This window comes from Pseudophryne corroboree, chromosome 2 (assembly GCF_028390025.1).
Source record: "Pseudophryne corroboree isolate aPseCor3 chromosome 2, aPseCor3.hap2, whole genome shotgun sequence".
NCBI classification, from domain to species: Eukaryota; Metazoa; Chordata; class Amphibia; order Anura; family Myobatrachidae; genus Pseudophryne; species Pseudophryne corroboree.
Genome location: NC_086445.1, coordinates 537,673,848 through 537,688,808, shown reverse-complemented (window position 1 = coordinate 537,688,808; position 14,961 = coordinate 537,673,848). Strand labels below are relative to the sequence as shown.

The 14,961-nt window shown below is 48.9% G+C and overlaps 1 protein-coding gene across 2 annotated transcripts in view; it reads left to right on the top strand.

The window, feature by feature from the left end:
- The first annotated feature begins 224 nt into the window (after positions 1-224).
- IQCC (IQ motif containing C) overlaps positions 225-14,961 on the top strand; it is a 132,577-nt gene continuing 117,840 nt past the window's right edge. Inside the window, exon 1 of one of the 2 annotated variants that reach the window (XM_063957179.1) lies at positions 225-455. The gene's annotated coding sequence lies outside the window, so the exon portion shown is untranslated. Of the gene's footprint in view, positions 456-532; positions 618-14,961 lie in introns of those variants that run through there. The other variant, XM_063957180.1, reaches the window with a different exon arrangement.

Below are 14,961 nucleotides of genomic sequence, written 5' to 3'. Positions count from 1 at the left end.
ACTTCATTAACTTTGGAATACAATAATAATTTCACTTGGCACTACAATTCATTTTGTATTTCAGCTAATTTATGATACAGCCTGAATTTCAATTCTTCAATGGGGAGTTGCTCAGCAACATGTAGTTTATGCAGCTGCAGGATCCAAGCAGTATAGCCAGCAGCCGCGCTTGCGCATAAACACCGATGGTAAAAGACGGAATAGTTTCCTGTCATCGATGGTTTGTATTGCCATCGATGGCGGAAACGGAGGAGGAGATGCATCCTGTCCCGTCTCCTTAGAGCTCAGCCAATTTAGATACGCTGGGACACCCCTTCTTCCCGTCCTTTGATTGGCTGGACTGATGATGAGTGGGCGGTGCCAGTCGTTGCGTTATGTTAATGTTGTCACCATGGACGGAACCGTCAACAACGAAGCGGGGCAATGATATCTGATCTTCAATGAACAGCTCGCCTGTGAGTACCTGGGCCACCCCCATTTCCTTCCCCGTAGCACCGGCCCATCTCGCCCGCCGTGGGCGATATTACGGGCGTCGTTTGGCCCAGTGACCGCACAGGCAGGTGATAGCCGGCGTCATGTGTGGCGGTCAGGGGCTACAGAGCGAGACACGCCCGTGGGTAAGAAGCGAGCCAGCTGACCCAGCCGCCCCCGGGGCTCCCGCCCGCACGTATCCCCCCTCCCGTGAGGGGAGTGGTGTATCCCGGCGCGGTGTCTGCAGCTGTGTGGCCGCTGCGCCCGGGCTGCTCATGGCGGGAGGAGGAGAGCGCTACCTGTGCTGCTGGGGGCATATTCAGCAGCGCTGTACCTCTACTTTACGTTGTGCTCTCCCTTCTGAACTGTGCCCTACACATTTAGGAAGAGACAATAGTGCCATCTAGTGTCCGCATCACGGAAATGCAGTGAATGCATTTCCTAGTTTTGTAAAAACTACAGTAACTCTAACATTTTCCTCACAGTGTTAATGTCATTATAAAGAGTGCAAGTATTTTTCTCATTAGCAGTTCTTGGAAATGTATGGAATACTGAACTTGTTTGTCTGTCATTTGGCTGTACCTAGAGAAGCGCACAGGCAGAGAATGACAGGCCATTAGTTTATGTCACACTACATCCAAATAGCTGGTTTGCCAACTAGTAATTTTAAATCCAGTAGAAGTTAGAAACAAAAGAAGTGATGAGGCCGTGTCTTACATCCTTCTACAACTACTCATTTTGCTGAATACTATGTTAAATAGTAGTGTCTGGCTATCACAAGTCATTCAGATCATGAGCATTTCACGTATGTACACTTATAAGGCCTGATTCTAAGGTGGATGCAGGCATTATGCTGCGTCTGCATCTTTATGCTAATGCTGCATTCGATGTGTAAATAAGTGAGATGCCCTCTTGCATTGTCTTAAGATTGCCCCACGGCAGGTGCAGTTTCACCGTCTGAGTAAAGGTGTGCACACGGGGGGTCATTCCGAGTTGTTCGCTCGCAAGCTGCTTTTAGCAGCTTTGCACACGCTAAGCCGCCGCCTACTGGGAGTGAATTTTAGCTTATCAAAATTGCGAACGAAAGATTAGCAGAATTGCGAATAGACACTTCTTAGCAGTTTGAGTAGCTCCACACTTACTCGGCATCTGCGATCAGTTCAGTCAGTTTCGTTCCTGGTTTGACGTCACAAACACACCCAGCGTTCGGCCAGACACTCCTCCGTTTCTCCAGCCACTCCCGCGTTTTTCCCAGAAACGGTAGCGTTTTTTCGCACACACCCATAAAACGGCCAGTTTCCGCCCAGTAACACCCATTTCCTGTCAATCACACTACGATCACCAGAACGAAGAAAACACCTCGTAATGCCGTGAGTAAAATACCAAACTGCATAGCAAATTTACTTGGCGCAGTCGCACTGCGGACATTGCGCATGCGCATTAACGACTAATCGCTCCGTTGCGAGAAAAAAATAACGAGCGAACAACTCGGAATGACCCCCACTGTACGATATGCACTTAACTTTCCTTAAGATTTAGACAATAAAATCAGAATCGTAAGGAAAATTAGTGCATATTGCACCGTGTGTACACAGCTTGCGATGTCGATACGCGGTCCCGCGGGATCGGCATCGCAAAGAAAAATAGACTGTGCAGGCAGCCCAACATTGGCTATATCGGCGGTGCAGGTCGAATAGTCAGTGTCAGGCAAACAGCGCATCGCGCCGCGTGTACGCGGCTTAAGGCCTCCTGTGTGAGTGGCTGTGTGTCTTTGAACGCAGCCTCTTTCAGTGACACTCCAGCGTCAGCTTCACCACCCCGTTACTTGTCAAGAACACCCACTAGAATTCTCATAATGTGCATCTGATTCTGTGCTGTGTTTCTGTGCAGACAGTCAGGATGCACGCGCTGTGCAACTCCGAAGAATGCGCAGACTTAAAGCATTTGCTGTTTGCGTGCGGCATCGACACTGCATTCACCTTTGTATCGGACCCATAGAGAGGACCAACATTACTCACTATTCCTCCTACTGTTGAGCTGACCACAAACTAACTATTACAAACAACTGCATTATATAATACATCAATATATTTAAGGTACATATGTTACAATCTGATTCTTATTCGGTTTGTTTTTGGCAGAACATTTTTGTCAATGAGTAAGTCATTTTCTTCATCCATTACAATTTGGACCAGGAAGACATTCTCAGTGTGAGAGTGAAATGATTTTACTTGCACAAAGTAAACTTTTAAAACGACTTTAGTACATTCACTTTCAGTTGGACATATTCCCTCAAAGTCGCTCAGGTATATTTACTAAGCCGCGTTTTTCATAGCTGCTGCTACTTCTTCTGAGGTTTTGGCCACTAGATTTAATGGGGCAATAATAATAAATACAAGCCAGGCGTGTTTTATATTTGATATTAGTGCTCCTTTAAATCCAGTGGGTGAAATTGTAGCGGCTTTTGAAACGCCTTGCTACCCCCAAGAGTATTGATCAACTTGACCATCTAAATGTGACTGCACTGGTCAGCTATATAGTTAGATTGATTCAAACATGTGACCAACTTTATTCCTTTGCTATGTTCTCCTAATCCATACTGTATGCAACAATTTATCAGGACTCCAGTTACAAGTAGAAGCATAGGCTGATCTGCTTTTCACTCATCACAAAGGGCCTTATTCAGAATAAGTCTGAAACGTAATCACAATTTGTTCTTTTTTTGTTCTTTTTTAAAGTTGTTTCTCTGCAACCTATTCCATCAGTTGCATCTACAAAACCGGAGATGTGACCTCCCTCCCCTTGTAGTACTCGCCTAACTGGATTGTGACTGGAGGCATGACTTCAGGACAGTACACACAATGCTAAAACTTGCAGCACACAGTAGAAATACATTATAATGAATGGCCAGACTGTACAGCTAATTCAGATGATCCATGTTGCTTGGTTTATCTGAATTGTTCCATTAGTCAGATGCAAATAATAAGATTTTACTTACCGATAAATCTATTTCTCGTAGTCCGTAGTGGATGCTGGGACTCCGTCAGGACCATGGGGATTAGCGGCTCCGCAGGAGACAGGGCACAAAAATAAAAGCTTTAGGACTAGGTGGTGTGCACTGGCTCCTCCCCCTATGACCCTCCTCCAAGCCTCAGTTAGGATACTGTGCCCGGACGAGCGTACACAATAAGGAAGGATTTTGAATCCCGGGTAAGACTCATACCAGCCACACCAATCACACCGTACAACCTGTGATCTGAACCCAGTTAACAGTATGACAAACGTAGGAGCCTCTGAACAGACGGCTCACAACAATAACAACCCGATTTTTTTTGTAACAATAACTATGTACAAGTATTGCAGACAATCCGCACTTGGGATTGGCGCCCAGCATCCACTACGGACTACGAGAAATAGATTTATCGGTAAGTAAAATCTTATTTTCTCTGACGTCCTAGTGGATGCTGGGACTCCGTCAGGACCATGGGGATTATACCAAAGCTCCCAAACGGGCGGGAGAGTGCGGATGACTCTGCAGCACCGAATGAGAAAACTCCAGGTCCTCTTTAGCCAGGGTATCAAATTTGTAGAATTTTACAAACGTGTTCTCCCCCGACCACGTAGCTGCTCGGCAGAGTTGTAATGCCGAGACCCCTCGGGAAGCCGCCCAAGATGAGCCCACCTTCCTTGTGGAATGGGCCTTGATAGATTTAGGCTGTGGCAGGCCTGCCACAGAATGTGCAAGTTGAATTGTGCTACAAATCCAACGAGCAATCGTCTGCTTAGAAGCAGGAGCACCCAGCTTGTTGGGTGCATACAGTATAAACAGCGAGTCAGATTTTCTGACTCCAGCCGTCCTTGAAATATATATTTTCAATGCCCTGACAACGTCTAGCAACTTGGAATCCTCCAAATCGCTAGTAGCCGCAGGCACCACAATAGGCTGGTTCAGGTGAAACGCTGAAACCACCTTAGGCAGAAACTGAGGACGCGTCCGCAGTTCTGCCCTGTCCGAATGGAAAATCAGATATGGGCTTTTATACGATAAAGCCGCCAATTCTGACACTCTCCTGGCTGAAGCCAGGGCCAGTAGCATGGTTACTTTCCATGTAAGATATTTCAAATCCACCGATTTGAGTGGCTCAAACCAATGGGATTTGAGAAAATCCAAAACTACATTAAGATCCCACGGAGCCACTGGGGGCACAACCGGGGGCTGTATATGTAGTACTCCTTTTACAAAAGTCTGGACTTCAGGAACTGAAGCCAATTCTTTCTGGAAGAAAATCGACAGGGCCGAAATTTGAACCTTAATGGACCCTAATTTGAGGCCCATAGACAATCCTGTTTGCAGGAAATGTAGGAATCGACCCAGTTGAAATTCCTCCGTCGGGGCCTTCCTGGCCTCACACCACGCAACATATTTTCTCCAAATGCGGTGATAATGTTGTGCAGTCACCTCCTTCCTGGCTTTTACCAGGGTAGGGATGACCTCTTCCGGAATGCCTTTTTCCCTTAGAATTCGGCGTTCAACCGCCATGCCGTCAAACGCAACCGCGGTAAGTCTTGGAATAGACACGGTCCCTGCTGAAGCAGGTCCCGTCTTAGAGGTAGAGGCCACGGATCTTCCGTGAGCATCTCCTGAAGTTCCGGGTACCAAGTTCTTCTTGGCCAATCCGGAGCCACGCGTATCGTTCTTACTCCCCTTTGCCGTATAATTCTCAGTACTTTTGGTATGAGAGGCAGAGGAGGAAACACATACACTGACTGGAACACCCACGGTGTTACCAGAGCGTCCACAGCTATTGCCTGAGGGTCTCTTGACCTGGCGCAATACCTGTCCAGTTTTTTGTTGAGGCGGGACGCCATCATATCCACCTTTGGTTTTTCCCAACGGTTCACAATCATGTGGAAGACTTCTGGACGAAGTCCCCACTCTCCCGGGTGTAGATCGTGTCTGCTGAGGAAGTCCGCTTCCCAGTTGTCCACTCCCGGAATGAACACTGCTGACAGTGCTATCACATGATCTTCCGCCCAGCGAAGAATCCTTGCAGCTTCTGCCATTGCCCTCCTGCTTCTTGTGCCGCCCTGTCTGTTTACGTGGGCGACTGCCGTGATGTTGTCCGACTGGATCAACACCGGCTGACCCTGAAGCAGGGGTTTTGCCAGGCTTAGAGCATTGTAAATCGCTCTTAGCTCCAGTATATTTATGTGAAGAGACATCTCCAGGCTTGACCACACTCCCTGGAAGTTTCTTCCCTGTGTGACCGCTCCCCAGCCTCTCAGACTGGCATCCGTGGTCACCAGGACCCAGTCCTGTATGCCGAATCTGCGGCCCTCTAACAGATGAGCACTCTGCAACCACCACAGAAGAGACACCCTTGTCCGTGGAGACAAAGTTATCCGCTGATGCATCTGCAGATGCGATCCGGACCATTTGTCCAGCCGATCCCACTGAAAAGTTAGTGCGTGGAATCTGCCGAATGGAATCGCTTCGTAAGAAGCCACCATTTTTCCCAGGACTCTTGTGCATTGATGCACAGACACTTTTCCTGGTTTTAGGAGGTTCCTGACAAGTTCGGATAACTCCCTGGCTTTCTCCACCGGAAGAAACACCTTTTTCTGAACCGTGTCCAGAATCATTCCCAGGAACAGCAGACGTGTCATCGGGGTCAATTGAGATTTTGGAAAATTCAGAATCCACCCGTGCTGTTGCAGCACTACTTGGGTTAGTGCTACTACGTCCTCCAGCTGTTCTCTGGACCTTGCCCTTATCAGGAGATCGTCCAAGTAAGGGATAATTAATACGCCTTTTCTTCGCAGAAGAAACATCATTTCGGCCATTACCTTGGTAAAGACCCGAGGTGCCGTGGACAATCCAAACGGCAGCGTCTGAAACTGATAATGACAGTTTTGCACCACGAACCTGAGGTACCCTTGATGTGAAGGGCAAATTGGGACATGCAGGTAAGCATCCTTGATGTCCAGGGACACCATAAAGTCCCCTTCTTCCAGATTCGCTATCACTGCTCTGAGTGACTCCATCTTGAACTTGAATTTTTGTATGTACAGGTTCAAAGATTTCAGATTTAGAATAGGTCTTACCGAGCCGTCCGGCTTCGGTACCACAAATAGTGTGGAATAATACCCCTTTCCCTGTTGTAGGAGGGGTACCTTGACTATCACCTGCTGAGAATACAGCTTGTGAATGGCTTCCAATACCGTCGCCCTGTCTGAGGGAGACGTTGGCAGAGCAGACTTTAGGAACCGGCGAGGGGGAGACTTCTCGAATTCCAACCTGTAACCCTGAGATACTACCTGCAGGATCCAGGGGTCCACCTGTGAGTGAGCCCACTGTGCGCTGAAATTCTTGAGTCGACCCCCCACCGCCCCTGAGTCCGCTTGTAAAGCCCCAACGTCATGCTGAGGGCTTTGCAGAAGCCGGGGAGGGCTTCTGCTCCTGGGAGGGAGCTGCTTGGTGCACTCTCTTACCCTTTCCTTTGCCTCGGGGCAGATATGACTGTCCTTTTGCCCGCTTGTTCTTATAGGAACGAAAGGACTGCGGCTGAAAAGACGGTGTCTTTTTCTGTTGGGAGGGGACCTGAGGTAAAAAGGTGGATTTCCCGGCTGTTGCCGTGGCCACCAAATCCGATAGACCGACCCCAAATAATTCCTCCCCTTTATACGGCAATACTTCCATATGCCGTTTGGAATCCGCATCACCTGACCACTGTCGCGTCCATAAACTTCTTCTGGCAGATATGGACATCGCACTTACTCTCGATGCCAGAGTGCAAATAACCCTCTGAGCATCTCGCATATAAAGAAAAGCATCCTTTAATTGCTCTATAGTCCATAAAATACTGTCCCTATCCAGGGTATCAATATTTTCAGTCAGGGAATCCGACCAAACCACCCCAGCACTGCACATCCATGCTGAGGCGATGGCTGGTCGCAGTATAACACCAGTATGAGTGTATATACTTTTCAGGGTAGTTTCCAGCCTCCTATCAGCTGGATCCTTGAGGGCGGCCGTTTCAGGAGACGGTAACGCCACTTGTTTTGATAAGCGTGTGAGTGCCTTATCCACCCTAGGGGGTGTTTCCCAGCGCGCCCTAACCTCTGACGGGAAAGGATATAATGCCAATAACTTCTTTGAAATTAGCAGTTTTCTATCGGGGTTAACCCACGCTTCATCACACACTTCATTCAATTCCTCTGATTCAGGAAAAACTACAGGTAGTTTTTTCAGACCCCACATAATACCCCTTTTTGTGGTACTTGCAGTATCAGAGATATGCAAAGCCTCCTTCATTGCCGTGATCATATAACGTGTGGCCCTACTGGAAAATACGTTTGTTTCTTCACCGTCGACACTAGATTCGGTGTCCGTGTCTGGGTCTGTGTCGACCGACTGAGGTAAAGGGCGTTTTACAGCCCCTGACGGTGTCTGAGACGCCTGGACAGGTACTAACTGGTTTGCCGGCCGTCTCATGTCGTCAACTGATTTTTGTAACGTGCTGACATTATCACGTAATTCCATAAACAAAGCCATCCATTCCGGTGTCGACTCCCTAGGGGGTGACATCACCATTACCGGCAATTGCTCCGCCTCCACACCAACATCGTCCTCATACATGTCGACACACACGTACCGACACACAGCAGACACACAGGGAATGCTCTTATCGAAGACAGGACCCCACTAGCCCTTTGGGGAGACAGAGGGAGAGTTTGCCAGCACACACCCAAGCGCTATAAATATATAGGAACAACCCTACAGAAGTGTTGTTTCCTTTTATAGCAGCTTAATATATCAATATCGCCAAAAAAGTGCCCCCCCTCTCTGTCTTTTTACCCTGTTTCTGTAGTGCAGTGCAGGGGAGAGTCCTGGGAGCCTTCCTCGCAGCGGAGCTGTGCAGGAAAATGGCGCTGTGTGCTGAGGAGATAGGCCCCGCCCCCTATCTCGGCGGGCTCTTCTCCCGGTGTTTGTGAGACCTGGCAGGGGTTAAATACATCCATATAGCCCCAGGGGCTATATGTGATGTATTTTTAGCCAGAACAAGGTATTATCATTGCTGCCCAGGGCGCCCCCCCCCCAGCGCCCTGCACCCTCAGTGACCGCTGGTGTGAAGTGTGCTGACAACAATGGCGCACAGCTGCAGTGCTGTGCGCTACCTCATGAAGACTGAAAAGTCTTCTGCCGCCGGTTTCTGGACCTCTTCACTTTTCGGCATCTGCAAGGGGGTCGGCGGCGCGGCTTCGGGACCGGACTCCATGGCTGGGCCTGTGTTCGATCCCTCTGGAGCTAATGGTGTCCAGTAGCCTAAGAAGCCAATCCATCCTGCACGCAGGTGAGTTCACTTCTTCTCCCCTAAGTCCCTCGTTGCAGTGAGCCTGTTGCCAGCAGGACTCACTGAAAATAAAAAACCTAATAACTTTTTCTAAGCAGCTCTTTAGGAGAGCCACCTAGATTGCACCCTGCTCGGACGGGCACAAAAACCTAACTGAGGCTTGGAGGAGGGTCATAGGGGGAGGAGCCAGTGCACACCACCTAGTCCTAAAGCTTTTATTTTTGTGCCCTGTCTCCTGCGGAGCCGCTAATCCCCATGGTCCTGACGGAGTCCCAGCATCCACTAGGACGTCAGAGAAATATAATACTATTATTTTATTTTTTAAGTACAGGTTTACCGTTACCCAGGGATGTCAGAACGTTTTTTGGTTGGGGGGGGGGGGGGCGCAAGATAACATCTCAGTTTGGCGCCCCTAACTTCTGGCCACCTTAGACAGGTCACTTGTACCTGTACGGAACTCTATGTCCTTTACTCACATTACACCGCACAGTAGTGTCCATTACTCACATTACACCGCACAGTAGTGTCCATTACTCACATTACACCGCACAGTAGTGTCCATTACTCACATTACACCGCACAGTAGTGTCCATTACTCACATTACACCGCACAGTAGTGTCCATTACTCACATTACACCGCACAGTAGCGTCCATTGCTCACATTACACCGCACAGTAGCGTCCATTACTCACATTACACCGCACAGTAGCGTCCATTACTCGCATTACACCGCACAGTAGCGTCCATTACTCGCATTACACCGCACAGTAGCGTCCATTACTCACATTACACCGCACAGTAGCGTCCATTACTCACATTACACCGCACAGTAGCGTCCATTACTCACATTACACCGCACAGTAGCGTCCATTACTCACATTACACCGCACAGTAGCGTCCATTACTCACATTACACCGCACAGTAGCGTCCATTACTCACATTACACCGCACAGTAGCGTCCATTACTCACATTACACCGCACAGTAGCGTCCATTACTCACATTACACCGCACAGTAGCGTCCGTTACTCACATTACACCGCACAGTAGCGTCCGTTACTCACATTACACCGCACAGTAGCATCTGTTAGTTACATTTCACCGCACAGTGGCGTCCGTTACTCACATTACAGCACACGGTAGCATCCATTAGTCACATTATAGTGCACAGTAGCATACATCACTTTTCAGTGCACAGTAGCGTCCGTTAGTCACATTACAACACACAGTGGCATCCATTAGTCACAGTATAACGCACAGTAGTACCCTTATACACAGTATATCACACAGTAAAGCTCCTTATACACGTCACACCACACAGAAGAACCGCTTATACATCATTACACCACAGCAGAGCACCTTATACACATTATGCTACAGTAGAGCACCTTATACATGTAATGCCAGGTAGAGCTGCTTAAACACATTATGCCAGGTACAGCCCAAACACCTCCTACCTGCAACCAAACCCACCCTCCTACCTTTATTCATTAAATACTTATTCACATTGATACTGATTCCTATTAAATTGCTTTTCTCTGACGTCCTAGTGGATGCTGGGAACTCCGAAAGGACCATGGGGAATAGCGGCTCCGCAGGAGACTGGGCACAACTAAAGAAAGCTTTTAGGTCACCTGGTGTGCACTGGCTCCTCCCACTATGACCCCCCTCCAAGCCTCAGTTAGATTTTGTGCCCGGCCGAGGTTGGATGCACACTAGGGGCTCTCCTGAGCTTCTAGAAAGAAAGTATATAATTAGGTTTTTTATTTTACAGTGAGACCTGCTGGCAACAGGCTCACTGCAGCGAGGGACTAAGGGGAGAAGAAGCGAACCTACCTGCTTGCAGCTAGCTTGGGCTTCTTAGGCTACTGGACACCATTAGCTCCAGAGGGATCGACCGCATGGAACTGGCCTTGGTGTTCGGTCCCGGAGCCGCGCCGCCGTCCCCCTTACAGAGCCAGAAGCAAGAAGAGGTCCGGAAAATCGGCGGCAGAAGACATCAGTCTTCACCAAGGTAGCGCACAGCACTGCAGCTGTGCGCCATTGCTCCTCATGCACACTTCACACTCCGGTCACTGAGGGTGCAGGGCGCTGGGGGGGGGCGCCCTGAGCAGCAATAAAAACACCTTGGCTGGCATATATATCACAATATATAGCCCCAGAGGCTATATATGTGATAAATACCCCTGCCAGAATCCATAAAAAAGCGGGAGAAAAGTCTGCGAAAAAGGGGCGGAGCTATCTCTCTCAGCACACTGGCGCCATTTTCTCTTCACAGTGCAACTGGAAGACAGCTCCCCAGGCTCTCCCCTGTAGTTTTCAGGCTCAAAGGGTTAAAAAGAGAGGGGGGCACTAAATTTAGGCGCAATATTGTATATACAAGCAGCTATTGGGAAAAATTCACTCAATATAGTGTTAATCCCTAAATTATATAGCGCTCTGGTGTGTGCTGGCATACTCTCTCTCTGTCTCCCCAAAGGGCTGTGTGGGGTCCTGTCTTCAGTCAGAGCATTCCCTGTGTGTGTGCGGTGTGTCGGTACGGCTGTGTCGACACGTTTGATGAGGAGGCTTATGTGATGGCAGAGCAGATGCCGATAAATGTGATGTCGCCCCCTGTGGGGATGGATAGGTGGAAGGTATAAACCGACAGTGTCAACTCCTTACATAAAAGGCTGGATGACGTAACAGCTATGGGACAGCCGGCTTCTCAGCCCGCGACTGCCCAGGCGTCTCAAAGGCCATCAGGGGCTCAAACGCCCGCTCCCTCAGATGGCAGACACAGATGTCGACACGGAGTCTGACTCCAGTGTCGACGAGGTTGAGACATATACACAATCCACTAGGAACATCCGTTACATGATCCCAGCAATAAAAAATGTGTTACACATTTCTGACATTAACCCAAGTACCACTAAAAAGGGGTTTTATGTTTGGGGAGAAAAAGCAGGCAGTGTTTTGTTCCCCCATCAAATGAGTGAATGAAGTGTGAAAAAGCGTGGGTTCCCCCGATAAGAAACTGGTAATTTCTAAAAAGTTACTGATGGCGTACCCTTTCCCGCCAGAGGATAAGTTACGCTGGGAGATATCCCCTAGGGTAGATAAGGCGCTCACACGTTTGTCAAAAAAGGTGGCACTGCCGTCTTAGGATACGGCCACTTTGAAGGTACCTGCTGATAAAAAGCAGGAGGCTATCCTGAAGTCTGTATTTACACACTCGGGTACTAGACTGAGACCTGCAGATAGTGCTGCTGCAGCGTGGTCTGTAACCCTGTCAAACAGGGATACTATTTTGCGAACATAAGACGTCGTCTTATATATGAGGGATGCACAGAGGGATATTTTGCCGGCTGGCATCCAGAATTAGTGCAATGTCCATTCGGTCAGGAGGTTATTAGAGACCCGACACTGGACAGGTGATGCTGACTTTAAAAGGCACATAGAGCCTTATAAGGGTGAGGAATTGTTTGGGGATGGTCTCTGGGACCTCGTATCCACAGCAACAGCTGGGAAGAAAGAAAAACATTTTTTTTACCTCAGGTTTCCTCACAGCCTCAGAAAGCACTGTATTATCAGGTACAGTCCTTTCGGCTTCAGAAAGGTACGGTGGGGGGCCGCCTCAAAAATTTCAGCGATCAGTGGGCTCGCTCACAGGTGGATCCATGGATCCTTCAAGTAGTATCTCAGGGGTACAAGCTGGAATTCGAGGCGTCTCCCCCCCGCCGTTTCCTCAAATCTGCCTTGCCGACAACTCCCTCAGGCAGGGAGACTGTGCTAGAGGCAATTCACAAGCTGTATTCCCAGCAGGTGATAGTCAAGGTGCCCCTACTTCAACAAGGACGGGGTTACTATTCCACACTGTTTGTGGTACCGAAACCGGACGGTTCGGTGAGACCCATTTTATATTTGAAATCCTTGAACACATACATAAAAAAATTCAAGTTCAAGATGGAATCGCTCAGGGCGATTATTGCAAGCCTGGAGGAGGGGGATTACATGGTATCCCTGGACATCAAGGAGGCTTACCTACATGTCCCCATTTACCATCCTCACCAGGAGTACCTCAGATTTGTGGTACAGGATTGCCATTACCAATTCCAAACACTGCCGTTTGGACTGTCCACGGCACCGAGGGTCTTTACCAAGGTAATGGCAGAAATGATTATACTCCTTCGAGAAAGGAAGTTTTAATTATCCCGTACTTGGACGATCTCCTTATAAAGGCGAGGTCCAAGGAGCAGTTGTTGGTCGGAGTAGCACTATCTCGGGAAGTGCTACAACAGCACGGATGGATTCTATACATTCCAAAGTCACAGCTGGTTCCTACCACACGCCTACTGTTCCTGGGGATGGTTCTGGACACAGAACAGAAAAAAGTGTTTCTCCCGCAGGAGAAAGCCAAGGAGCTGTCATCTCTAGTCAGAGACCTCCTGAAACCAAAACAGGTATCGGTGCATCACTGCACACGAGTCCTGGGAAAAATGGTAGCTTCTTACGAAGCAAAATTCCATTCGGCAGGTTCCATGCAAGAACCTTTCAGTGGGACCTCTTGGACAAGTGGTCGGGATCGCATCTTCAGATGCATCGGCTGATAACCCTGTCTCCAAGGACCAGGGTATCTCTACTGTGGTGGTTGCAGAGTGCTCATCTTCAAGAGGGCCGCAGATTCGGCATACAGGACTGGGTCCTGGTAACCACGGATGCCAGCCTTCGAGGCTGGGGGGCAGTCACACAGGGAAGAAATTTCCAAGGACTTTGGTTAAGTCAGGAGTCGTCCCTACACATAAATATTCTGGAACTGAGGGCCATTTACAATGCCCTAAGTCTGGCAAGGCCTCTGCTTCAAAACCAGCCGGTACTGATCCAATCAGACAACATCACGGCAGTCGCCCATGTAAACCGACAGGGCGGCACAAGAAACAGGATGGCGATGGCAGAAGCCACAAGGATTCTCCGATGGGCGGAAAATCACGTCTTAGCACTGTCAGCAGTGTTCATTCCGGGAGTGGACAACTGGGAAGCAGACTTCCTCAGCGGACACGACCTACACCCGGGAGAGTGGGGACTTCATCCAGAAGTCTTCCAACTGTTGGTAAACCGTTGGGAAAGGCCACAGGTGGACATGATGGCGTCCCGCCTAAACAAAAAACTAGAGAGATATTGCGCCAGGTCAAGGGACCCTCAGGCGATAGCTGTGGACGCTCTAGTGACACCGTGGGTGTACCAGTCAGGTTTATGTGTTCCCTCCTCTGCCTCTCATACCAAGGGTACTGAGAATAATAAGAAAACGAGGAGTAAGAACAATACTCGTGGTTCCGGATTGGCCAAGACGAGCGTGGTACCCGGAACTTCAAGAGATGATCTCAGAGGACCCATGGCCTCTGCCGCTCAGACAGGACCTGCTGCAGCAGGGGCCCTGTCTGTTCCAAGACTTATCGCGGCTGCGTTTGACGGCATGGCGGTTGAACGCCGGATCCTGAAGGAAAAGGGCATTCCGGAGGAAGTCATTCCTACGCTGATTAAAGCCAGGAAAGATGTAACTGCAAAGCATTATCACCGCATATGGCGGATGTATGTTGCTTGGTGTGAGGCCAGGAAGGCCCCAACAGAGGAATTTCAACTGGGTCGATTTCTGCATTTCCTACAAGCAGGAGTGACTATGGGCCTGAAATTAGGCTCCATTAAGGTACAGATCTCGGTTCTGTCGATTTTCTTCCAGAAAGAACTAGCTTCACTACCTGAAGTTCAGACGTTTGTTAAGGGAGTGCTGCATATTCAGCCCCCTTTTGTGCCTCCAGTGGCACCTTAGGATCTCAACGTGGTGTTGAGTTTCTTAAAATCACATTGGTTTGCGCCACTTAAAACCGTGGATCTAAAATATCTCACGTGGAAAGTGGTCATGTTATTGGCCTTGGCTTCAGCCAGGCGTGTGTCAGAATTGGCGGCTTTGTCATGTAAAAGCCCTTATTTGATTTTCGATATGGATAGGGCAGAATTGAGGACTCGTCCGCAGTTTCTCCCTAAGGTGGTATCAGCTTTTCACTTGAACCAACCTATTGTGGTGCCTGCGGCTACTAGGGACTTGGAGGATTCCAAGTTGCTGGACGTAGTCAGGGCCTTGAAAATTTATGTTTCCAG